Genomic DNA, 27,670 nt, shown 5'->3' on the forward strand with positions numbered 1-27,670 from the left:
CCGTATCTCATTGGGCAGAGCCTATTATTCAAGTGTGGGCGGGGCCCATATCTTATTAGGCGGGGACTGTATCTCATTGTTATTCAAGTGTGGGTGAGGCCCATATCTTATTGGGCGTGGCCCGTTATTCAAGTGTGGGTGGGGCCTGTTATGCGAGTGTAGGCAGTACCCGTATCTTATTTGGGTGGGGCCCGTTATATGATATGTGATATTTGCATATTTAGCTATATTTTTATGTTGGAGTTTTATCATTTATTGGCTAATTAATTTCATATTATGGACAAAAGATACTTAATATTATTCAAATTATATTTTCAGTCAAAAAAGAAGCTCGGAAGCAAAAGGAAGCAGGAGATATGAACGAAAGCTCGGGAATGAAAGAAAGAAGAAAAAGTCTTAATTCTGAAGCTACTCGGCGAGTAGGGTCGTCTACTTGACGAGTAGACACGAACGTTCGTGAAGCGACATGTGGAGTCCTTGCCGTATACGGATTCCTTAAGGGGGACTCGACAAGTCAGTTGTCAACTCGACGAGTAGCCCCTTGTTTTGAGAAAATTATAAATAGACTTCACAAACCCGAATTGAGGACTCTCTGGAATTTTTTTGGTGGAACACTTGGCGATCAAGGAATCCCTTGGAGCTCTGGAAAACGTTGAAGAACCCTAATCCTTCATTCTTAAGAGATTAAGGCACTTTAGGTTTAATTTTCCACTTTTCCTTTGAATAGAACTATGTTAGGTTTATTTGAATTCGTTTTTGAGCTTTCATACACTGAAATCATGAACTAATTTCATTAGTTTCTATTTGGGGAAAACAATTTGCTCCTATGGTTTAATTTACTCTTTTGATTAATTGTTAGTTGGTGATTTTGTTAAATTAAGCTTGTTAAAGACCCTTATGCATTAACCATAACTATTTTCTGTTAATTGCTAAGTGATTAAGCTGCATGAACATCTCTTAATTGCTTATCTCATATAATTTATGTGAACACAATACTATATGCCTAGGAATAATGAACATGAAACTAGGATTAATGATAGCTTCATTTTATTTACTTATTTTTATAGTTTATTTTAGTACATTTCATTCGTATTTTAGTTAACTTTCATGCATATTTTCCCTTTTGTTATTTTTATGACCATTTCGGGGTACTTTCTAGTTTCTTGAGCATTATTGCAGATTTTCTTGGAAACTAGCGGGGCGGCACTTTTGCGAGGCGATTGGGCTTGAAGGGAATTGGAGGTTTCATGCTTGATGGCTATGAAGGTGATTCATGGGGTGGACTTGTCAATTGCTTGAAGGCTTGGAAGAATTGAGCTTTAAATTTGAAAGATGCGGGGGAACATTCAAGCGTATGAAAATTATTAATCGGACGAGTTCACGAGCATTGGAGGATTTAGAGAGGTCAAATTGGGCTTTAAATGAAGAAAAACTTGAAGAAAATGGGCTAGGAGGTGATTGGATTCGATCTGGGCTAGTGGGATATGCTTTAGAGGCCCAAAATCTCAAAGGAGCCCATGTCAGGTACCACCCGCGCAACCCACCCGCGCAGCAGCACGCGGGTCGCGCAAGGCCCTGCAGGGGCAATTTCGGGAATCCTTCTTTTGAGCTATTTGAGGAAGGTTGGTGCCCATCTTTTGCACACTCTTGGACATCCGATTTTTGGAGATTCTCTCTGGAGTTTTGAAGATTTTTGAAGGCCAAGAACACTTGAAGAACATCATATTTTTACCTCTTGATTCTTGCTTAATGTTTGGTACAATTTTCTCTAACTTTGTTTCTTTGGGTTTAGCCATGCTTGGCTAAACTAATCTTGGTTGACTTTTGGTTAATCCTTTGAACTTTTGTTGAACGTTGAAGAATCCATGAACATGTTCTTAAATCTTTATGGGAATGTTTTGTGTTTTAACATCTTATCACTACTTGTATGTTTTAGTTCATGAGTTTAAATGTGTTTGTGGTGATTAGTTGGCTAATTTCTTGATTAAGTAAAGGATCCTCAAATTAGCAAGCAACAAATGATTTTTGTGTTGTTTTTGCTTCACACAATCATAAAAACATTTCCTCCAACATGGTGGTGAAAGCATTTGACCCCTCTTGGATTTGGTGACTTTTTGGTTCTTAATGCTAGTTGACTTTCACTAATTACATGCTATTTGGAATTAGTGACTTTGACTAAGGAAATTGTTATGAGCTTCTCTAGCCATTTCAACAATTAAGAAAAGTCTAGGTAATCCCAAGCTCCTTGGATTACTATAGCCAAATTAAGGATTTAATTCAAAGTATTGCACCATTGGATTCTAATGATATGTTCATCAAAAGTCAAAGTGAGGAAACTTTAAGTCAACCATCTCTCACTCATTGATTTTACATCAAACTCTTATTTTTGTTGCATTTGTCTATTTAAATCATTGTTAATTCTAGTTGTTTCAAGTATTTCAAAACACCACCCCCCCCCCATTTTATTTTTATTGTCATTTTCAAGTATTTTTACAAAGAGATTTTTCATAGAGTTCTAAATTGAACCAATCTCCGTGGATTCGATCCCTTTACCACTATACACTATTTTAGTGTGTAATATTTAGGGTTATTATTTGTGTTGGCCTCGACAACCACCAATTAATTAGAGAATGGGTAAATTAATGTGTGAGATTGTGTGATACACCATCAACAAGAGGTTAATTGAATCACCAAATTTAATTAGCTAGCTACAAGTCTTATTTAACCCAAATAATTAACCTAGGAAATCTATTAGTTTAATTAACTGGCCATTGCTTGAATTAGTATGTTTTCTAAGGATTAGTAATAGCGAACATGAATCTAATCACCAGAGTCGTTAACCAATAACAATTAATCTATTATATTATCATAAAAATTAACCATAGGAGTAAACAAGTTGAACCTAAACAGAAACCCTTTTTGATCATTGAATTTAGTTTGCTTTTACGTGTTTTCAGCTTTTAGTTGAGTAGTTAAGTTTTAGTTAAGTTTTTAGTCTTGCAAAACTAGAGAAACCCCTATTTTCCATTACTTGTTTTTAGTTAATTCTAGTTTTTAGTTTTACTTTTCCGTTCCCTGAGTTCGATACCTACTTATTTAGCTACACCACAATTGATAGGTCCACTACCTTTGTGTGACAATTTTATAATTAAAAGTAGGATTAAAACTAGTTGATTACACACATCAAGTTTTTGGCGCCGTTGCCGGAGAACGGTTCAAAAATTAGCACTAATTTGTAGTTTTATCGATCCTTTTGTGAGATTTATCTTACACAAAGTTATTTTTAGGTAATTTAGTTATTAGGATTAGTTTTAATAGTTTTCTGTTTTTGAAATTTAATTAGAACTTTTTTCAGTTTCTACCTTGAACTCGCCGAGTGCAGTCGAAGCTACTCGGTGAGTCCATCGCTGTTTCACACTTTTTATTTTTATTTTCTTTTTGTTTTTTGTACGCGTTTTTCTTACTTTGGTTGTAGTTGTTACATGACCCGAGGATCCAATACGCCTTTGGTACCTCCACTTGAAGACCCGGAGTCCGATCTAAAGAAGAACAAGGGAAAAGTCGTTGGAGAATCCGCTTCTTCAAAGAACTCACATTTGAAGAATCTCAAATCCCTTTTTAACAAGAAAAAGAGCAGCAAATCAGGAGCATCCAAAACCTCTTCCTTGGCAAATGAAGACCTAATCAAGGAAGACATCGTGAACGAGTCCGAAAGGGAAGAAAGCGAATTTGGAGAAGGTAGCGATCTAGAAGGCGACTTTGACAACACCATGGCGAACATCGATGAAGTTCCCATGAGTGAATAGAAGAAAAGGATACGAGATGATACCACCCGGGACTTGTGCAACCTACAATTTCCACGACTGCCACTTTTGAGCTCAAGGGTCACATACTTGCTCAACTCAAGGAGATCCCTTTCTACGGAAAAGACCATGAAGATGCCTATAAACACTTGGATGAAGTCAATGATGTAGCTGATTATTTTAATGTTCCAAATGTGCCTCGCGAAACCCAGCTGCTTCGTATGCTTCCAGTTACATTCAAAGGTGCTGCAAAGGATTGGCTCAAGTCACTCCCTCCCGGATCCATCACTACATGGGCTACGATGAAAGAGGAATTCATTGACCAGTTTTGCCCACCTTCGAAAATAGCCAAGTTGAAGAAAGCAATTGCCAACTTTGAACAACCTGGAGAGTCCCTTTATGAGGCATGGGAGAGATACAAAAGTCTACTAAAAAATTGCCCACATCATGATCTTATTAGCCAACAAGAAGTCTCCATTTTCTATGATGGGGTCAATGTAACAACTAGGCAGCTCCTTGACTCGCAAGGACCCCTCACAAAGAAGGCACCCCCGGTGATCAAGGAATTAATTGAGGAGTTCTTTAAACACTCTAGAGAATATCATAACCAACGAAATGAAGTAAGTAGGGGGTAGTGAACACTGTTAACGATAGCATGGTAGCAATGATGGCTAAACTAGATAGTTTAGATAGGAGGATGACTAAGATGGATCAAACAATCCATGCTATTCGAGTAGGATGTGAGAATTGTAGAGGACCTCACCTCACTAAGGATTGTGATTTGGATGAGAATGGAAACAAGAAGGCTCAAGTATTCTATTCAAGTGGCGACAGATTTGATGATAATCGGAAAAAACCGAAGAAGGAATGCCTCCCGTATGACGAGTACAAAAAGGCAAAGGAGGAGAAATACAAGCAAAAAGAACGGGGTTTCTTTCAAAAGGAGGAGTCGGTTATGGAAAAGAGAGCTGATTTGGATGAGATGCTTACAAGATTTGTAGCCGCATCCGAGAAACGACACAATGATACCGATGCTACACTTAAAGATCAACAAAATATGTTGAGAGAACACCAACTTATGATGAAAGTGATGGGTTTTAGCCATAAGAACATCCTATGTGCTCATGCAAACCCTAATGCTTGGATCTAGGTTTCTCTATTGTACATGCAATTCATCCAAGACTTTAAACCCTAGTTCTAGCATACAAGTAATCATATTAACATAAGAAATAGGTTTAGATCTTACCTTGATTTTTATGTAGCAATAACAATCACAAATCCTCCTTGTAATGACTTTAGAAAGCTTAGAGTCACAAATGTCACTCCTCTAATGGCTCACAAACACCAAGAGCAAGAGGATGAAGAAAAGTAGAGAAGGAAGTTGCCCAAAACGTGTGGAAACCCTAACCAATTCGTTCTCCATGTTTTTGAGGCTTAAGGATACTATATATACATGTAGGCTATTAGGGTTTTCAACTAGGAATCCCTAATTTGGATGCTTAGGCCCTAAGCAACCCATAGACCCTTCTTTAATAAGCCTTGGACGATTTCTAATGGGTTTCCCCATATAATTCGTCCAACCTTATATTATAAGGTAATCCATAGCCCAATTGCAATTATCTTATAATTACATTTCCAGTCCCTCAAGTTTAATTAATCTCTTTTAGTCACAAACTTAATTCTGATTAATTCTTGACTAATATTAATTAAACAATATGATTTCTCCTTTAATATATTATTCACATAATATATTAATAAATCATAATTAATCCTTTCTCTCCATAATTCATCCTATCAAGTTGCTTTGGTGAAGGCAACCCAAAAGGACCATGCACCATCGGGTCAAGTACATACCAAAATAATTATGGACTTAGACACTAATCTAATAGTCTCCCACTTGGATAAGTCTAATAACTATTATGCGTATGACTTCATATCATGATCTGCAATCGTAGCTTTCTAAAGCCGCTGTCAACTCTGATCTTATAAGATACGCGTGTTCTTTAGATAAGGGATCATATATTCCTCCATTTTAGATATTATCGTATAGACTGAGACATGGATCTAAATCATTCTCTCTGTCTATGTGCTGTTTCCCGAATTCAGATTTATGATGACTGACAACAGACTACAATTAAACACATCAATTTAGTCCCAGCTTGGCCAAGCGCTTAGGTGCCATCACTAAATCACCGAGGGGCCCACAGATATCGCTTTTATCCTACTTTGGATAAAAGGAACGGATAAACTTTGACTCAATTCTCGCTTGCACTCACTCACCAAATCACACACAACAATATGTTTTATAACACCAAGTTACTGGTGCGTTTACATATTATCAATGTGCAACCGACTCGCAAGATACAACTCACACATCTCGGTTTCAAGAATATAAGATATTATCGTCTCACCAATCACTCATGATAAAATCCATGAAGTGATCCAAGTGAGCGTGGGTTTAATCCAATGCTCAAATCATATTCATAAGCACTCATGAACATTGTAGCAAACATTTTCTTATGTCTAATGCTCTTTAGACAATCCACACACCAATTCACGACAGTCTTCATTCATACCTACTTCCAACATATGAACGACTATGGCCCGTTCGAATAATTTGACTGTTCTTAACCAATAAAATTATTTAGGAAGTCAAAACATGCAAAGTGAAACACAAGAATAATACTAATCCCATATGGCCTCAACCTTTGAGTATAAATAAAACACCTTTTATTTATCACCATATCGATTACTCATTATTTGTTGTTTCGGGTAATCAACTTCTTACTTGAATTATAACTATACTTGTCCCATGCTCTTAGCATGCACACAATGTTTACCTATGGTTCTTACTTTATGAAATAGATCAAATGAACACATTACCAATCATACTCATTTCACAACTCCCAATTCTTTTCACAAGTGAAAGAATATCAAATTCTTGCCACTTATAGAATATGTTAGATTCTAACATTTTATGCAATGATCCTTTTGTAATGTCACTTCACTAAGGTCACAATGACTATTGCCAATGAATTACAAAGCTCTCTATCGGAAATTGTTACAAGACAATTCCATAGATGTGATGTCTCTCACTCAAAGTACATTCCTTTGAACATCCTTTTGCATAAAAGTTTCTAATCTAGACATAGATTCTCAATATCTAACTCTCAATATGGAAACATTTCCATATTTTCCATATGACAATTCATTCTTAATAGAATCTTATCTATTCATAATAATGTCGATATGCTCCATCCAATATCATACTTCCAACTACTCACAAGCGACCAATCCTCGGCGAACTTTGGATTGTCCTTTGATAGTTGTTTAATTATCTCAGTCAAAACCGATTCTTGTCATTTTCCCTCTAAATGCGCTAGACATTTGGAAAATTTTAGAATGGTCAAATATTATAGCATTTGCAATCTATCCTATACCCGAAGCGTATGGGACACGATGCATAATGTCTTACATAAAGAGTTGATACTTTATCAATCTTCTGCCATAATATTTTATGTGCTACGTTCTTACAATTCGAACTATGAAGAGGAATGCCGTAATCATAATCGAAATCTAAGAACACACTATGTATCCTTGACTAAAATTATTAACATTCCACAACCTAAGCCTTTATATTTGAAATGAAGCATAATATCCTCTCCCTTAATTATAGCAAAACAACTTTTCAACCCTTACAACTTTGCAAACTATGACTCTTGTTTTCTATAATTAATATTTCTAACTTGCAATACTAGCCTTAATAATCATACAATCATAACATTTATGCACCCACTATCATGATGATTATTATAAACATAAAACTTATGCTCCCACTAGCTTTGACATGTATTCAGAAACATCTTAACTTTCAGAAAAACAATGCTTATTGAATTTCTTTAAGTTCATATTTCTAATAATGCTTTGATAATCTTTTATCAAGGTTTCTTGAACTTATACACCTTCCCTTTAGATAGCTCATATGTGTGTCTAAACAATTAAGACTAATTGCCAAATCTCACAATTCGAATCATGGAAAGGGATACCGTAACCATAATCGAATTCGAGAATCCAATTATCACAATCACTATCTTCTTAAAATCTCTTTTAGTGAAAGTATTTCCTCACAGTCATTTTCATGAAGGAGGGAATCTTATGACACATAGATTTTTAATGGTGTATGTGTTCCTATCCATGTGAATTTGTCAAAAACAAAGTTTACGGAAAATTCGAACTCATATGGACCGAACTTTCTTAATCTTGATTTCTTGCCTTATGGTAACATAGCTGCCCACCATGTCTTCCAAGTAGTTAAGCAGCTCACCCTTTCCTATCAATGTACTTTTCAATGATCAAGGTCCTTGCCTTTTATGCATTCAAATGAGAACTCATAGGGCTCACATGCATAATTAACTCAATTGGAACGACACAAAAACAAGATAATGTCAACACGATAGGTTGTAAACCTCAAGTCGTGTGCTAGTGAAAATCGATAAGGTTTATTCTTGATTTGTTCTTGAAACCTTTCAAGACCATTAAGACTCCCACTGACTCCTTAACATATAAGATTTTCTTGTCAATAAACATTTCTTGACAAACAAATATTCAAGAGTTAGTGTAGCTTTTATCAAGACAAAACACCATATAAAATTGGTCCTAATTGGTCTTTGTCTTATCCAAGACATCACAACTTTCCAATTTCAAATGTACGAAAATAAGAAAATCCTTTTCCAAATTCTACACTTGATGAATGTTATAAACATTCTTAAGACTTGTCACTCAATGTCACAATCTTAACTTTAAGACTTGTTTTGGAACGAAGTATGATTGACTTCTTGATTTAACCATTTCCACAATTCTCGATTCCTCTTCTTAGACATACAAATGTACTAAGACTCACTTAGAGTATCAATTGAGATATGGTTCTTAATCATTAAGACCTATCATAAAGCATAAAAGGTACTCTCCCTTCTTCTTAGAATAGAGAAACTTTTATCTTTTTGCCTACTTGATTCTTCTTATTCGTTCTGCTATTAATTTAAACCTTTTCAATCAATTCAGAATTACACTTAATCTTGTAAGTATAATCATATTTACTAAACCTTTAGCAAATCATGACGAATATCTTTGTTACTCTTGTGGTGGATTTGATCAACACACAACTTTGTGTACTCGATCTCCTAGTCCTTTACTTGACACTTGTCAATGAATTAGTCTAATTTCCAAATATGAAATTTCTCATTCGTCGTGCAACCAAGTTGCATGATTCCAAGTTTCTTTCCAATTGAAACTTGGGCGATGAGAAATTCTCCATATTTGGTAATTTCTTGACATTTCCACTATTATCAAAATTAAGAATCACATCCATTCGTTGTAGAAATATGCAAACATCAATTTTTTCATAATGATTTCATTGCAAGGAAATAAATAAATAAATGAGTCAAATCAAAATTTATTTTATTCATAAAGCAGCGGAAAACATTTTGTCCTTACAATGCAAAATCAATTGAAGAACTATGTAATCAAATATTCCCAACAATTCTATCATAACTTTCTAAGCTCAAAATCTAATCTTCGAATTCATGCGATCGAGATCCATTTCTTCATGATTAGACTCATGTTGATTTTCCATCAAGCTTCCTCTCTTTTCACTGATCCTACAAAACATTCAAATGTAATCTTATCACATTATGTATTAAGAATCAATGAATGGGAACTTAATGGAGTTAGATAATGGATTTTACCTGAAGCACAGCCATACTCTTTGACTCTCCCATCTTCTGGATTCTTCAGGCTCTTAGGGCATACTTGTATCCAACGCCCTTTCCCTTGGCAGCAAACGCAGGTCAGTTCTCCTAGAACATCCTCGGAAGCATGGTTGGTTGACTTTCCCAACAAATATGCTCCATTGCTTTGCCAAATCATTTCTGATTCAGCAGAATTGAGCATGTAAGTTAGGTCAATGAGGTTTTCGTCATGATCCATCATATAATACTTTCTTTTGAACTCATTATATGATTCGGGAAGTGACTGCAGAACCCAGTTCACAGCCAACTTATCCGGGAATGACGCACCCAACATTATCAATCTATTGATGCGTGATTTCATTCCTAGAATGTGGGCACACACGGGTTTACCATCTTCATGTTTCATTTCCAATAAGGCTTTAGTGACATTGAACCTTTCAATTGTTCGATCTTGTGGGTTAGGGAGAACAACGGGAGGAGGAGGAGGAAGTGAAACATGATTTCTTGTTCCTCGATTGAATCGTGGAATATCATCTTCATGTGGAATGCTTGTTCCTCGGGATTTGGGAAGACCATAGTTGTTGAACTTTGACATCTACAAAACGGGAGAAAACAAATTCAAGTTAGTTGATCGATTGAGTCCTTAGTAAATCAACCAAATGATATACTAGGGCTAGGACCCAACACAATATTCTACAACTTAGGAAAGGGATGTCGTAACCCAAATTGCAGAACATTTGAAGGCAAGTGAATGACGATTCACTAATTTCCACCATGAAAAAACGAAAAAGAAATTTAAGTTTTAAATTTATGAAAACTCTTAGATCCTTTGAGATTCATTGAACATTTCAATGGCATGTTTAAATCTCGATATGCCTCTCTAGTTTGTGACTGGGATGCTGAGGATCACAAAGCGGGTGTGAATAACCATGCAAATCTACATGGTATCCTCACATGTTACGATCACCTATTCGATGTGCCGGTAAACCACATACGCTCCACCGAACTATGACAAACATTGAGTCACCCTTTGCTACCTTTGCTTAGAACCATTTAGTGTGCCGGTTAACCGTACACGCTCCACTAACGTCATCGCAAGGGCACAAAGTGTAATTTCATGGAATTGCATCAATTCACTTTTGCCTAAAGTAACTAAGATTGGGAATTTTATGAAAGCATTTAATTACTTTTATACTTCATTATACTTATAATGGAAGGTTTCTGTCCTATCCTACCCGTTCGGCTAACGACCCTCCACTAGTCAAGAGTGCGGTGGGTAAGAGTGGATACCCATTCAATCGCCATTTTATAGGCAATTTCCTTAAACACCCCTTATAGACCAGCTTCGTGAATGAGGCCTACTAACGGTAAGACTGACTTTTACTCATACATATATATAATGTTAGACTTCTAATGTTATATATAGTATAGGGTATATTTTACACTTTTAAAACACTAGGTGGTCTAATTTAATAATTATACTTTTAATTTAATTAAATTGTACACCAAAACTTTATGGATTTACTAAATCTCTTTTAATTATACACTTTAATTAATTAATAAAACCATAAGGGTGTGATTTGAACTTTTCAAAACTATACTAGGGTTTTAGAATTTAACATTCCTAAATTAAACTTTTAATCAACTTTTAAATTCCAAAACTTGAGGGCAAGTTTTGAAACATTTTTCAAAACATTAGGGTTTTAACTATTTAAATTTCAAAACAAAACTTTTGAGTTCAAATTTAAACTATAAAACTTAAAAGGGGAAATTGAAACTTTTCATAACACAAGGATCAAATAACAAATAATATAAATTAAACAATTTATTTTATCATTATCTATATTTAACCTAATTTTAATTTCTTGCAAAATAAGTTACCCAATTAATACAAATAATCAACTTTAATCATATAAGGAAGTTATTATCTAATCAATTGGTAATTATCTTTTGTTTAATCAAGGATATACTAAAAAATATGCATAAAATCGGATTTTAATGATCTAAAACAGATAAGGCATGTATCCATGAGTAAAACAGCAAGAAATCCCGAAATCCCCTCTTTCTGACGCTCGAACTCGTCGAGTACCCCTATGGACTCGCCGAGTAGGGGCCTACTCGCCGAGTCCATAATGGGACTCGCCGAGTACATCAGGCAGGAGGCAAAAAAACCATTTTGCAACTTGAACAAACATACAAGGCATCAATACAATAGAAACCAATCAAGGCTCTGATACCACTGATGGGTTTTAGCCATAAGAACATCCTATGTGCTCATGCAAACCCTAATGCTTGGATCTAGGTTTCTCTATTGTACATACAATTCATCCAAGAATTTAAACCCTAGTTCTAGCATACAAGTAATCATATTAACATACGAAATAGGTTTAGATCTTACCTTGATTGTTATGTAGCAATAACAATCACAAATCCTCCTTGTAATGACTTTAGAAAGCTTAGAGTCACAAATGTCACTCCTCTAATGGCTCACAAACACCAAGAGCAAGAGGATGAAGAAGAGTAGAGAAGAAGCTGCCCAAAACGTGTGGAAACCCTAACCAATTCGTTCTCCACGTTTTTGAGGCTTAAGGGTACTATATATACATGTAGGCTATTAGGGTTTTCAACTAGGAAACCCTAATTTGGATGCTTAGGCCCTAAGCAACCCATAGACCCTTCTTTAATAAGCCTTGGACGATTTCTAATGGGTTTCCCCATAGAATTCATCCAACCTTATATTATAAGGTAATCCATAGCCCAATTGCAATTATCTTATAATTACAATTCCAGTCCCTCAAATTTAATTAATCTCTTTTAGTCACAAACTTAATTCTGATTAATTCTTGACTAATATTAATTAAACAATATGATTTCTCCTTTAATATATTATTCTCATAATATATTAATAAACCATAATTAGTCCTTTCTCTCCATAATTCATGTATCAAGTTGCTTTGGTGAAGGCAACCCAAAAGGGCCATGCACCATCGGGTCAAGTACATACCAAAATAATTATGGACTTAGACACTAATCCAACAGAAAGATCAACAAGCTTTGCTTAGGAATCAGCAAGCATCTATTCTTAACATAGAAAAACAGTTGGGGCAACTTGCACAACAAGTGAATGAGTGAAGACCGGGTGGACTTCCGAGCAATACCAAAAGTAACCCGAAAGGCGCACATATAAACATTGTCACAACTAGGAGTGGGAAGATTATAACCCCTCTGGCCCCTATTCAGAACGAAGATCCGAAGCTGGTACAAGAGAAGGAGGCAGAAGGGAAGAACCACAATCAGACCCAACTGTACCCAGACTCTACTCGCCGAGTCCACGATATGGACTTGACAAGTCCGACACCTGATCAGAAAATTAAGCCTCCTGTTAAGCCATATCAGCCTCCATTTCCATATCCAACCCGAGCTAGACAAGAAAAGAATGAAGAAGACTACCAGAAGTTTCTAGAACACATAAAGGCTCTTCAAATTAATATACCATTCATAGAAGTGGTTGCTCAAATGCCAAAATATGCCAAATTTCTCAAGGAGCTTCTAACTAATAGAAGGAATATGGAAGAAGTGAAGAAGGTGGTCCGAAATGAGAACTGTTCAGTTGCTATGTTGAACAAACTTCCTAAGAAGAAAGGAGATCCGGGAAGTTTAACATTGCCTTGCCAATTTGGAAACTTAGCTACCATTTATGCATTAGCTGATTCAGGGGCAAGTGTAAATCTCATGCCTTACTCGTTTTCAAAAAGTTAGATCTTCCCGAGCCAAGGCCCATTTATATGGCAATACACCTAGCAAACAAGACGGTTACATTTCCTAAGGGAATTTGTGAAGATGTTTTGGTGAAAGTGGATAAGTTCGTGTTCCCCGTGGACTTTATAGTTTTAGACATGGAAGCGGATCCCCAAGTCCCGATCATATTAGGAAGACCTTTTCTTAATACAAAAAGTGCTATCGTCGACAATTGAGATTCTAAACTTACCCTTCGGGTAGGAGACGAATCAGTCACTTTCGGAGTTGATCAAGCCATGAAGCATGCAAGGAGAAGCGATGACACAACATTTTCGATTGACATGTTGGAAGATTGGAATGAAGAAAAACCAAGCAAGTCCACTGTCTCATTTGAAGAAGAGTTTGATGTTGAAGGGGATCTGCTGGAATTAAAAAGACTGCTCGAGGAAGCTGATTATACCGATCTGATCGGCAGTGCAGAAAGCTCGACTCGCCGAGTAGCCTCGACCGACTCGCCGAGTCCATGCGAAGAACCCCGGACAGTTGCGAATATTACACCGGACTTGACGAGTCCCCTTACTGGACTCGACATGTTCAACAGTCAAAACACAAAAACTGAGCTCAAGGCACTACCAGATCACTCGGAGTACGCATTTCTTGAAGATGGCCAACAAAAACCTGTAATTATAGCTGCTGATTGGGCCAAACATGAGAAGGAGAGCCTTGTGGGTGTACTAAAGTAGAGGCAAGGTGCTATGGCATGGAAGATAATCGACATAAAGGGAATTAGTCCGACCTATTGTTCCCACAAAATCAACTTAGAAGATGGATCAAAAGTTGTAGTACAACGCCAAAGAAGACTCAACCCGAACATGTAAGAAGTTGTGAAAAAGGAAGTGGTGCAATTACTAGATGCCGGAATCATTTATTCGATCACTGATAGCCCATGGGTGAGTCTGGTCCAAGTTGTTCTGAAGAAAGGAGGTATGACGGTAGTGGCTAATGAAAATAAGGAATTAATTCCAACAAGGACGGTAACCGAGTGGCGAGTTTGCATCGACTATAGGAAGCTAAATGAGGCCACATGTAAGGATCACTTTCCATTGCCTTTTTATCAATCAAATGCTTGATAGGCTTTCCGGTCATCTTTATTATTGTTTTCTCGATGGGTTTTCGGGGTACTTTCAAATTCCAATCGACCCACAAGACCAAGAGAAGACCACTTTTACATGCCCGAGTGGAACATTCGCATATAGACGCATGCATTTTGGGTTATGCAATGCACCAGCTACCTTCCAAAGATGTATGATGGCTATCTTGTTGGATTAGTGTCTAAGGCCGTAACTATATTTGGTAAGTACTTGACCCGGTTGTGCATGATCCTTTTAGGTTGCCTTCACCATAACAACTTGACAGGATGATTTGTAAAGAGAGAAGAGATATTAATGTTAATATATTATGAGAGTAATATATTAAAGGAATAATAATGTTATTTGATTGATATAAGTCATATATTAATTGAGAATTAATTTGGTGACTTAAAGAGGTTAATTGAATAAAGGGGCATAAACTGTCAAATGTGTGATAGTTGTGTTTTGGGCTATGTATCCTTATGGATATTAGGGTGGACGGATTTTAGGGTTAGGATACCTTAAAATCGTCCAAGCCTCATATCTAGGAGGATCTTTGGATTGCTTAGGGCCTAAGTTATTCAATTAGGGTTAAGGGTGTAACCCTAATATCTCATAGTATAAATAGACCCCTTGGGTGAGGGAAATCGGCCATACTCTTGCAAGGAAGAACCCTAGAGCCGATTTCTCACCTCCTCTCTCTCTCTCTCTCTCTTTCTCTCAAGATCATCCTCTTGCTAGTTGGTGTTTGTAAGCCATTAGAGGAGTGACAATTGTGACTCTAAGCTCCAAGAACAAGAAGTTTCAAGCAAGCAACTCAAGGTATTCTTTTAGATTTGATTTCATACGATATGATTCAATTGTTTACAATAGATCTAGAATTGTAAGCCTTGGATACATTGCATGTTCAATTAGAGAAACCTAGATCCAAGCATTAGGGTTTGCATGTGCACATAGGAAAGTTCTTATGGCTCAAACCCATCAGTGGTATCAGAGCTTTGATTGATTTCTATTGAATTGATACTTTGGTTAATTTCTTGTTGCTTAAAAAATTCAATTTCTATGCATCTGACTGGTGAACTCAGCGAGTTCCAATGTGGACTCGGCGAGTAGCTCCAACTCGGCGAGTTCACAGAGGAACTCGGCGAGTTCTAGCACCAGAAAGAGTCAATATCGGGATTTCTTGCTATTTTGCTTGAGGATAGTTTCCTTCATTGTTTTGGGTCATTAAAATCCGAATTTTATGATATATTGGAGTATATTCTTGAACAAACAAAAGATAATTACCATTTAATTGAATAATAATTTCCTTATATGATAATAATTGATTATTTGAATTAAATTGGTGGATTGTCTTGCAAGTAATATTGATTAGATCCAATTTAAATAATCTAATTAGTTGATTTGTATTATTTGCTATTTGATCCTTATGTTTTGAAAAGTTTAAAACTTGTCCTCAAGTTTTGAAATTTAAGTTTTGTGATTAAAAGTTTAATTTGAATAATTTGAATTTCAAACCCTAGAATTTTACAAGTTTAAAATTCAACACTATACTATTATATTATTACAAGCTTAATATATATATATATATATATATATATATATATATATATATATATATATATATATATATATGTATGATTTAAAAGTGCTAGTCTTACCGTTAGTAGGCGTCATTCACGAAGCCAGTCTATAAGGTGGGTATAAGGTTGCTACCTATAAAATGGCGCTTAATGGGTGTACACTCACACCCACCGCTTGCTTGACTAGTGGAGGGTCGTTAGCTGAACAGGTAAGATAGGGAAATCCTCTCCTCATTAATAAGTATAATGAATCTATATAAAGTAACTAAATGTATTTCATAAAATTCCGAATCTTAGTTACTTTAGGAAAAGTGAATTGATGCAATCCCATGAAATTACACTTTACACCCTTGTTAAGATATTAGTGGAGCGTGTGTGGTTAACCGACACACTAATTGGTTCTAAGCAAAGGTGGAAAAGGGTGATTCATTGTTTGTCATAGTTCGATGGAGCGTGTGTGGTTTACCGGCACATCGAATAGATGATTGTAACAATGAAGGCACCATGTAGATTTGCATGGTTATTCACACCCGCTTTGTGATCCTCGGCATCCCAGTCACAAACTAGAGGGGCATATCGAGATTTAAACATGCCATTGAAAGGTCTAATGAATCTCAAAGAAATCTAGGAATTCTCAATACATTTAAAACTTAAGCTTGTGTTTTTCATGGTGAAGAATTAGTGAATAGTCATTCACTTACCTCCAAATTATTTGCATGTTGGATCACGACATCCCTTTTCTTATGTGTAAATAATGTAGTTGGGTCCTAGCCCTAAGTTTTCGTTTTGGGTGTTAATTAAGGACTTAACTCTAATCAAACTTTGTTCCTTTCTATTTGTAGATGTCTAACGCGAACAACGCTGCTGCTAGCTCATTCACGCTAATGAGCATTTGTCAAAAAGTGACTTTTGACGGATCGAACTTTAGCAAATGGATAAGATACATTTGCATGATCGCGCGTTACGAGGACAAAGAGTATGTTATCGATGAGAAGCTCGAGAAGATCAATCCAGAAATTGCTACTCCCAAAGAAATGGCTGTCTTTGAGACCCATGAGCGTGATGCAACGAAAGTCCATTGCATCATGCTAGCCATGATGAACTCCGAATTCCAAAAGTCCTATGAGGACATGTATCCTTATGAGATGCATCTAGACTTGATGGAGAGATACCACCAAAGCGCGAGGCAAGAGCGCTATGAGATCATAACGAATATGATCACTGCTAAAATGGGAAGTGGAGAGTCTCTAACCGTGCACTTGCAAAAGATGCAAAGGTATGTTGACCGTCTTCGCAAGTTGAATGTCAACTTTGGGGAAGATTTGGCTATCGACATTGTTCTTCACTCCTTCCCCGCATGCTACAACCAATTTAGGATGACCTACCACATGAACAAGGAAGAGGTCACCCTAAGCAAACTCCAAGGGCTCCTAAGGACTGTTGAGAGCAACCTCAAGGACAAGTCTGTTGCACTAACTCCCAATCCACCCGCTACTCCTGTTTTGGCTATTGGGCAGGGAAGGGGCAAGAAGAGGAAGGCTTCTTCAAAGAACCACCATAAGGGAAAGTATCAACATGGTTCCTTTTCTAGTGTGACCAAGGTTGATCCTGCTAAGCCCAACCCAAACCCAAAGGAGGCAGAGTGCCCTCATTGCCACAAAATAGGGCATTGGAAGAGAAGCTGCCCGGAATATTGCAAGCCATCAAGGATGGGAAGATCAAGCCATATTTCGCAGGTATTTACACAATCAAATCTAATGATTCATCTCATGCTATTTCTTGGGCTCTTGATACAGGATGTGGTTATCACATTTGTTCTGATTTGCAGGGACTAAGAAGAAATAAGGATGTGGAGCGTGGAAGAATAAATCTAATCATGGGGAACAGAAGATCGTCGCTTGTGACCAAGATTGGAGTGTATTCTTTAGTGCTTAGTAATGGATTGAATTTAGATTTAAATAATTGTTGCTACTCGCTAGATATGGCAAGAAACATCATTTCCTTTCATGGTTTGTTTAGACAAGGATTTAGATATTCGTTTAATAATGAGAATGGTTCAATTTATGCTTATCTAAATGGTGTTTTATATTTTGAAGCAATGCCTTGTAATGGAATTTATGAAACTGTTATGGTTGTAGATAACCTAGGAAATGATGTGTTGTGTATGGATTCTTCCAATAGTATGGATAAAGCATCCTTGTGGCATTGTCGTCTTGGACATGTCAACAAGAAGCGCATAGCCCAACTCCAAAAGGATGGAGTGTTGGAGTCATTCGACCTTAGGGAAGATGACACGTGCGGATCTTGTTTACTTGGAAAGATGACCAAGTCACCCTTCACTGGCACTTGTGAGAGAGGTGAGGGTTTATTGGATCTCATACACACCGACGTGTGTGGGCCCTTTAGATCCACCACAAAGGATGGGAACCGCTTCTACGTAACTTTCACCGACGATCATAGTAGATATGGGTATATTTACTTAATCAAGCACAAGTCAGAAACGTTTGAAAAGTTCAAAGAGTTCAAACATGAAGTGGAGAATCAATTGGGCAGGAAAATCAAGATGTTTCGATCCGATCGAGGAGGAGAGTACCTAAGTCTTGAATTCCACGACTATCTCAGGGAATGCGGAATAGTTTCGCAATTGATGCCACCTAGGACACCGCAGTTGAATGGTGTGGCAGAAAGGCGTAATTGAACCCTATTAGACATGGTTCGTTCTATGATGAGTCGTGCTTCACTATCTATCTCATTCTGGGGGTATGCCTTAGAGACTGCCGCCCATATCCTTAACCGAGTCCCTACAAAGAAGGTTGCCAAAACACCTCACGAGATGTAGACAGGGAAAGCTCCCTCATTTTCACCATAACCCTTTGATTGGCTATCACATGTCAAAAGTCGGTCAAAAGGGTTATGATGAACACAAGCAACAAGTTCGATGGTAGTTTGAGTACAAAAAAAAGTAAAGGAACCAAATGAAAAAAAAAACACAATAGTTGGTTACCTTCAAGAGTCATTTTCCCTTTAGAATCAGAGTCATGTTTGTGCATTTAGAATTACACAAAATAAACTGTTTTTAAATTCAAGACAAAATTTCATAATTGGTCTATGTGGTTTGCAAAATATCTCACTTTGAGGACTTTCAAGAAAAACATCATGCCACTGTTCCTTGTGGTTTGCAAAATTACATGAAAGATCTTTATGCCGTTAAATCTAACTTTTTAGTTGTTAGATTTTAATAAAAAAAATACAATTTCACCATTGTACCAAATTTGCAATATACTACAAACCTCAAGGAAAATTTGTGTAATTTTGTAAATTTAAAAATTTTTATATATCAATTATAAATATAAATTTTGTATGTGTGTGTGTGTGTATATATATATATATATATATATATATATATATATATATATATATATTTACTATCTTATAAAGCAAATCACACTATTTCTAAAAATAGATTGAATAAAATAATAATAATTTTTTTAAGACGTCCAAATCATTAAGCTAATTGTACAACTAATCACTAATAAAATAATATTAAAATTTAAACAAACTCCTATAAATCTTCTCTTCCAAGGTTTTGACCACATCTTTTTTTCATCCAAATAAATACTCAACACCCTATAATTTGGGTATTTCATGAATTTTCTTTATTTTTAATATGACATGTTTCCTAAAACAAACTAATGATTGAATTGAAAATAATCATTCTCCATCGAAAAGAAATTAATTGTCGAAACAAACTATTTGCCGTCCGCCGCTTTGCGCGGGTAAACGGCTAGTATATATATATATATATATATATATATATATATATATATATATATATATATATATATATAGGGTTAGGTTCATTTGAGATCACCTATATTTTGTAAGACCGTGAGACGCATTTTTTTATTTTTTTTAATTTTTTTTAGTTAATTGAAGTTCCGAAAATAATATTTAAAAAAAGAATTTTTGGATTTTTCCATTTATTTTTCATTTTAAAATTAATTTTTAGAATATGTACAATGTAATATTCTATTAGAATATTTCACGTATTTTTAAAAAAAAATGGGATCTTTTTATTTTTTATTTTACTTTTTTTAGTTAATTCAAGTTCCGGAAATAATATTTAAAAAAAGAATTTTTAGATTTTTCCATTTATTTTGCATTTTAAAATTATTTTTTAGAATATGTACAGTGTAATATTCTATTAGAATATTTCACGTATTTTAAAAAAAAATGGGATTTTTTTTATTTATTTTTTATTTTTTTAGTTAATTCATGTTCCAAAAATAATATTTAAAAAAAGAAGTTTTAGATCTTTCCATTTATTTTGCATTTTAAAATTATTTTTAAATTTGGTCTCACGGTCTCACAAAATTAGAATGGTCTCAAATGAACCTAAACATATATATATATATATATATATATATATATATATATATATATATATAATTTCAATAATTCGAAAACTTTTATTTTTATCTTTTTGACATTTTGTTTTCTATTTTTATTTTATAATTTTAATTATTTATGATTTTTTTTAATGTTTTCAATTATTTTGATTCAAGAAAATAAACTTAAATTTGATAAACCATGTCTAAACCGTTTTTTTCATTATTTTTTTTTATTTGTGAATTGAAGTGTTAATGTTTTTTTTTTTTTTAATTTTATGCTATTACGGTTCATGTTTTTTTTACTTGGATGTTCCATAATTAATATCGTTAGACTAGACGGTGTGGACTCGGTTAGGCTCAGCTAGGATCTCGACGAGTTCAACAAACACCGTGCCGACTCACCGGCTTGTTGAGCTCAGCTCGGCAATTCGACTACTATTCACCAAGGAGATAGATGTTGGAGATGTATTGGGATATGGAAATTGGTGGTCAAATGTGACCTTTTTTTCAAAAAAAAAAAAATTCAAAAAATCCTTTTTTTACCTTGAATACATACCAATCGTTCACATATTTTACCTCACTTCACAACCATCAAATTATTACTCAAACCATTCAAATTTTTTTGAAAAAATGGCTTCCTCCTCCAACCCAAAAGCTCAAAAAAAAAAAAAAATACCAAACGTAACACTTAAAACCCAAACGTCTCACCTTCTTCACCAACATTCATCCAAAACCACCGCGATCAGCCTATTTATTCTCCACTGAATCTTCATTTTGGTGGTGTTTACTACCCATTTCAAGCTCAAATCAACCTCAATACCAAAATCAACCTCAATTTCAAAACTAACCATAATTTCAAAGACAACTCTAGTTTCAAAATCAACAACAAATGAACTTCTCATACCAAATGATGCATGAGTTCAATCCATTTAATGATCATCCTAAGTCCCCAATGAACCACCAAACAGAATTTCAAACTGAAGCGGAACCCGAAGTCGTCCCGAAAACAGAATCTGAGCCGGAAGAGAATCAACCACAATAAAAATAAAGTGGAAGGGCGCCTCCAAAGCAATGGACATCCGCCGAAGAAAAGATGTTAGTGCGTGCTTGAGTGGATGTTTCTGAAGATCCTTTGGTTGGAAACCACCAGGATTCTCCAACTTTCTTCTGGAAAATCACGCGCCGGTTTCTAAAAGAGATGTTTCTTGGTGATTACCGGAAAAAAGACCAAGTTTATTCTAAGTGGAGAAATGTTAACAAAGTCGTGACGGAGTTCAATGGGTTTTTTCGAGTGTGAAACGACAATGGCAAAGTGGTGCAAACGACAAAACTATTTTGCAAAAATCTCTTGAAATGTATCGGGAACAAAAAGGGGTGCCATTTAAATTTTTACATGTTTGGAACATTGTAAAATTGTCAAAAAAAAAAAATGGAAGGATGTGACATATTCTCAAACCTTTACGGGTGGTTCGACCAAAAGAACCAAAACGTCTGAAACGACACATTGTCAATCGTCTGATGCGCATATCGGAATTGATCTCAATGAAGAGGAGCATTTTGAGGTTCCAATATCCACTTGTCCCATGGGAAGAGACAAGGTCAAGCGAAAGGGAAAAGCGGCGACAACTACTTCCGAAGACGTGGAGAAATTATCAACAAAAATGGATGGTTTGAAGTCTTTCTTTGAGCGCTACTTGAACTTTGCACAAGAGAAAGAAAAAATTCGTGCTATGTCCATTTTAACGTGACCCACAACCGAGCTATTCGGACGCGAATGAAAAATGGCTTTAAAAGCCAAAGAGGAGCTTGCAAAAAAATATAACATCTAGTTTGGGTTTTTTAATTTTATTGTTTTTTTTTTTTCATATTTCTATGTTTTTTTTTAAATTTCTAGGTTTGTAATTTGAATTTCTATGTTTTTTTTGGTATGTTGTATCTGTATTTTAAGTTTAATGAATTTTAAGTTTTTCAAAAAAAAATTATGTTTAAATTATTTATTTTGTATATTAAAAAAATAACATATGAAGTGTGGCAACCCGCGTCTACGAAATGACAAGTTTTGCTAAGAATGTGACAAATGTGATGTGGCGCCTACGTGGACCGTGACAAATGTGGCATCACACCCACCAGCCTTAACAACTTTATGTTTGTATATATCATTATCATTATTTTACTTTTTGTTTTCAATCGAGAATATTTCTTATTTCGAGAACATTTGAGAAAAAAATTTGACCACACAATTTTTTTAAATTAAAATCATCATATAATATTAATATACGCTAAGAAATAAGTAAAAAATAATTAAAAAAAAACCCCACTAACCAATACCACCCACCACCCAAACAATTCCATCAACCACCACCACCACACACACCTCCACCACCCATCACCACCACTCCCACCCGCCACCGACAAAAACCACCACCCAACATCATAACCACCATTCGTCATCGCCAACCATGACCATCATCCACCACCCTCACCACCACCCGCCACCATCAACCCTACCCACCACCTACCACAACCACCACCACCCATCACTACCACCCACCCACCACTATGACCACTACCACCACCTATCACCCATCACCCTCACCCACCATCACCACCACCACCCACCAACCTCTACCACCCATCACTACCACCTAGCCACTACCCACCATTCTGACCACCACCCGCCATTACCACCAACCGCCACCCACCACCCATCACCACCACTACCCATCACCACCACCCACCATCACCATCCATCACCACCGACCACCACCACTCGCCCCCATCACCCCACCCACCCACCATCATGACCACTACCTGTCATTACCACCAACCACCAACCACCACCCATTACCCATCACCACCACTCGCCACCACCACCCATCACCACCGACCACCACCACTTGCCACCATTACCTCTACCCACCAAAACCACCGACCACCGATAACCACTGACCACCACCCGCCACCACCACCCCACCCATCACCCATCAAAACCACCAACCACCATCACCACCCTCACCACCAACCACCACCCACCGACCCACCACCACCACCTATCACCCTCACCCGTCTCCACCACCCATCACCATCGCTCGCCACTGCCACTTGCCACCACTATAATCACCACCCCACATGTCACCCCAACCCCCACTACCTACCACCACCAAATATCACTACACACCACCACCACCACCCATGATTATGTGTATATAATCACATGTAATTATTTGTATTTAATCACATATGATTTATATGGACAATATTCTTTTTTGTCCATATAAATCATGTGATTAGAAACATATAATCACATGTGATTAGATATATTTAATCAAATGTGATTAGATATATTTAATCACATGTCATTATTGCGTTCTCGATTCAATAATTATTTTTTGTCAACTTTAATCATATGCGATTAGATACATATAATCACATGTGATTATATGTATCTAATCACATATGATTTATATGACCAATGTTCATTTTTGAGTTTTCTTTTCAATAATTTTTTTTTATATATATTTAAGGACTAATATCACTAAAGTCCCATGTTTTTGGCACTAAATTGGAAAAAGCCCTGAATTTAATTTTTCATTTAATGTGACCACGATAATTTCATTGACTGATCGTTTGAGGGCACAAAGTCGGTTTCACCGGTTTCAGCAGGTTGCATAGCTTAGTCGAACATTGGAGGTACTTTTGGGTCGATTCTTCTCTCCCACATCAAACCAAAAAGATGGTAAGCTCCTCCAACACGTACACACAAGGTTACAAAGAGTGGGCTTTATGGAATCGTTGGTCTGAAGATTTGAGATGCGAATGTGATGAACCTGCGACATTCTCCATCTCCAAAACTGTCGATAATCCATGGAGGAAATTCAGGGGGTGTCCAAACTATCAGGTAATATTAAGTAATTTTTTGTGGTCTTGTTGAACCATTATGAACAAGTGATTATTGTGCAGGACTAAAAAAAAATGCAAATTTTTTTATGGCTTGATCCACCCCTGCCAAAAACTTACTACAAGGAAACTATGTGGAAGTTCCATATGGATTTGGAGGAGGCTAACAACATTAAAGCATATGGAATGGAGATTTTGAAGCTTTCGGAGGAGGCCAAGAACAACAAAGCAATTCAACTGGATATTTTAAACTTGTTGAAGGTGGAGCTACTTATGATGGTCATGCTTTTGGTGGTGGTGATAGTGATGGGGTTTATGGTTCACAATGTTATGGTTAAAGCAATGTGAAGTTGTGGGCATTAGTTAGGTTCAGGTGGAATGGTAGTAGTAGTTTAGGTGTAAGGGTATTTTGGTCAAGTTAGGCAGTAAGTAGATGCATGTGTTATGTATGGCAATATTTTGGTTTTGAAAGAGATGACAATGACAACAACTTATTATGTCTTAATGATAACAATGTATTAAGTCCTTTAACACATACATATGTATGAACCTACTTACCAAGCTAACCAAAATATGGAAGGTAACAACAATTATAGTGATCAAGGAATATATATATATATATATATATATATATATATATTGATAACTTAACAATCATACCAAATATCAATGTCACTTAACAGCCCAAAAATGGGAATGTGCTTTACAATGCTTCCCACAAACCACTATCACACCATTTAACCTAATTAGAACCAAACTTCCAATTCTACCAAACATTATGGATATGAATTGGAAGCTTGTTACCAAAAGACAAGTGTACCCAAAGTAGATGTTTACAAAAAGGGCAACCTATTTATTTATGCCCATTCTACCCATTGAACCCTTAAACACAACTCCTTACTCTAAAACCCAAGAGGTTTTGGAGGAACCACCACCATCAGCATCTTCAACCATTTTCCTGAGCTTCATTTTCCTAATTCTTTCAGAGGGTTTACTCTTTTTCTCCCAATGGAAATTGTAAGCACCATAACTTCTTTTGGAGGGTAGGACTCTTGCTCCAACCTCTCTCTGTCTCTCTTCAACTCCTTCTTCCTCAACCACTATGCTTTCAACTTCTTCTTCCTCAACCTGTATGCCTTCAACTTCTTCTTCAACCTCTCTCTCTTCAACTCCTTCATCAACCTCTCCTTCTTTAATCAGTTGTTCCTCAACCTCTCTCTCTTCAACTTCTTCTTCCTCAGCCTCTTTTTCTTCAACCACTTTAACTCCTTCCTTAGCCTCTTTTTCTTCAATCTGTTGTTCCTCAACCTCTCCATAAACCTACAATATGGAGGGCTAGTTAGTAAATCTACAATATGAAAGCCAAAAATAGTGATTACACGAACAAACTCTGCACCAAGTTTCAGGCTTCCTTGCCATAAGATATGTGTATCATGTTTTTGTTATCTTCTTTATCTTCTCCATTGTAGCAGGAAAGTACCCTTTCACTGTACTCATAGCAGCTTCCCAGAACAAACTCTTTATCTCTAATCCTGTGTATTTCTTTCTAAAGTTTCCAAAGATGTGTCTAGCACATTGTTTGTGCTCAACATGAGGGAGTAGGTCTGCCACAGCCTGTAAAAGTCCTTATAATTAACAAACAAACACAACACAACACATGTAAATATTAATGACTGTAACATACAAATATATATTGTATACTAGTGTATGTTGTGGTACCTTGTGTTGGTATGAGATAACAACTAATCCATTGCCAGCACCAAGATCCAAATCAGCAACCAAATTATCAATAAACCAGGTCCAGTTGTCCTTATTCTCAACATTCACAACTGCCCATGCTATTAGGTAGACATGGTCGTGTGCGTCCCTCCCAATAGCAGTTAAAATCTCCCCCTTAACCTGCCCCTTCAAGAAACTAACATCTAGTACTATTACCTTTTTACATCCTCTACTTCATCCATCTCTGAAAGCCTTGAATCCAACATAAAACCTTACTTTCTACCCCCACCAAGAAAGTTGTACCCGGATTACTCAGCCTAATTGCAGCTGTATAGTCCAAAACATTGGCATAGTGGTCTTCTAACTTCATTTCTATCATCCCCATTGCAGTAGCCTTTGCTCTTTGGCATTTCCCAAGAGATACACTTACTGAAAACCTTTGTAGCACATCTGTGTGCATCTCTAGCAATGTCATCTTGGGCTTCATGATTACATCTTTCAGGTAGTGTTTGGCTAACCAATTGCTAGTAACTAAGGAACCAAAATGATAATTCCTAGCACATAGATGCATTTCATTACAAAATTTTATCTGGAATGTTCTTTCATTGTACTTCCATCCAGCTGCAACCCTAAATGGACACTGCATTTTGTTATTATCATTGATGTCCCTATTTCCACTACCACACTTAGCTATAACCCTCACTCTATCACTTTTTTCAAAATAAAGTTGGTACCCTCCATGGACAACATAGTTAGTTAAATCAAACCTGAGTTGAGCAAGGGATTCATAACAGTCTCCTAATTGGGGCCTCATCTCTTTCCAATCAACATTGGGATCATGCACCCTATACTCCACACCAACATCTTCATTGTCCTCATCTAAGTGGGCATGCTCTTTTTGTTGGACACCAGGAATGTCTCCATCATCTACCATTCCATCAATACTCCTCCTTAATATGTTTTCATCATACAATAAGTTAAGAAACTGATCATCACATAGTCTTGAGGGGGATTTGAAAGTTTCTTCAGAAAAATCCAAGAAGCTAAAGTCAAATGCATCATCATCAGAGTCAGATTCTGGAAGGTATGTCTTTTCATGGAGCTTAGTCCCTTTAGGCTTCTTAGTTCTAGAAGTAGAAGCCATCTGTTTCATAAAAAATACAAAAAAAACAACTTCTTAGTTCAAACTTGGAACTCCATACTCCTTATACGAAGATAACCACCCTCATAATCATCAATTTCTTGTTTCCATACACGTACCTTTCTACTCCAACCTTACTTCACCAATGATTTCGGAGCTTCAAGTTGCAAAATTGGGGACTGTGAAACTCTTCTCAGCGTAAAAACCTTCTTGAATGCATGAAAAACCCTTTAGCAGTGATGGTTCGTGAAAGGTGATGGCTAAGCAATAGCTTAGTGGTGACCGGATGGTACAACTTACATGTTACCTGTTGGTGACCGACTCTTTGCCCTCAAACGATAAGTCATTGAAAATATCGTGGTCACAGTAAATGAAAAATTAAATTCAGGGCCTTTTCCAATTTAGTGCCAAAAACATAGGACTTTTGTGATATTAGTCCTATATTTAATCACATATGATTATAAGTATTTAATCACATATGATTAATGTGGACATAAATTTTTTTTTAATGTTCTTGATTC

At 36.3% G+C, this 27,670-nt stretch overlaps 1 non-coding gene across 1 annotated transcript; it reads right to left on the bottom strand.

Moving 5' to 3' along the window:
- Positions 1-4,153: 4,153 nt before the first annotated feature.
- On the bottom strand, positions 4,154-4,257 carry LOC145071667 (small nucleolar RNA R71). Its single transcript, XR_013690674.1, has one exon. It is a non-coding gene; the product is annotated as a small nucleolar RNA R71 (small nucleolar RNA).
- Positions 4,258-27,670: the final 23,413 nt, after the last annotated feature.

This window comes from Lactuca serriola, chromosome 8 (assembly GCF_051521515.1).
Source record: "Lactuca serriola cultivar US96UC23 chromosome 8, Lser_US96UC23_V15, whole genome shotgun sequence".
Classification (NCBI taxonomy): Eukaryota; Viridiplantae; Streptophyta; class Magnoliopsida; order Asterales; family Asteraceae; genus Lactuca; species Lactuca serriola.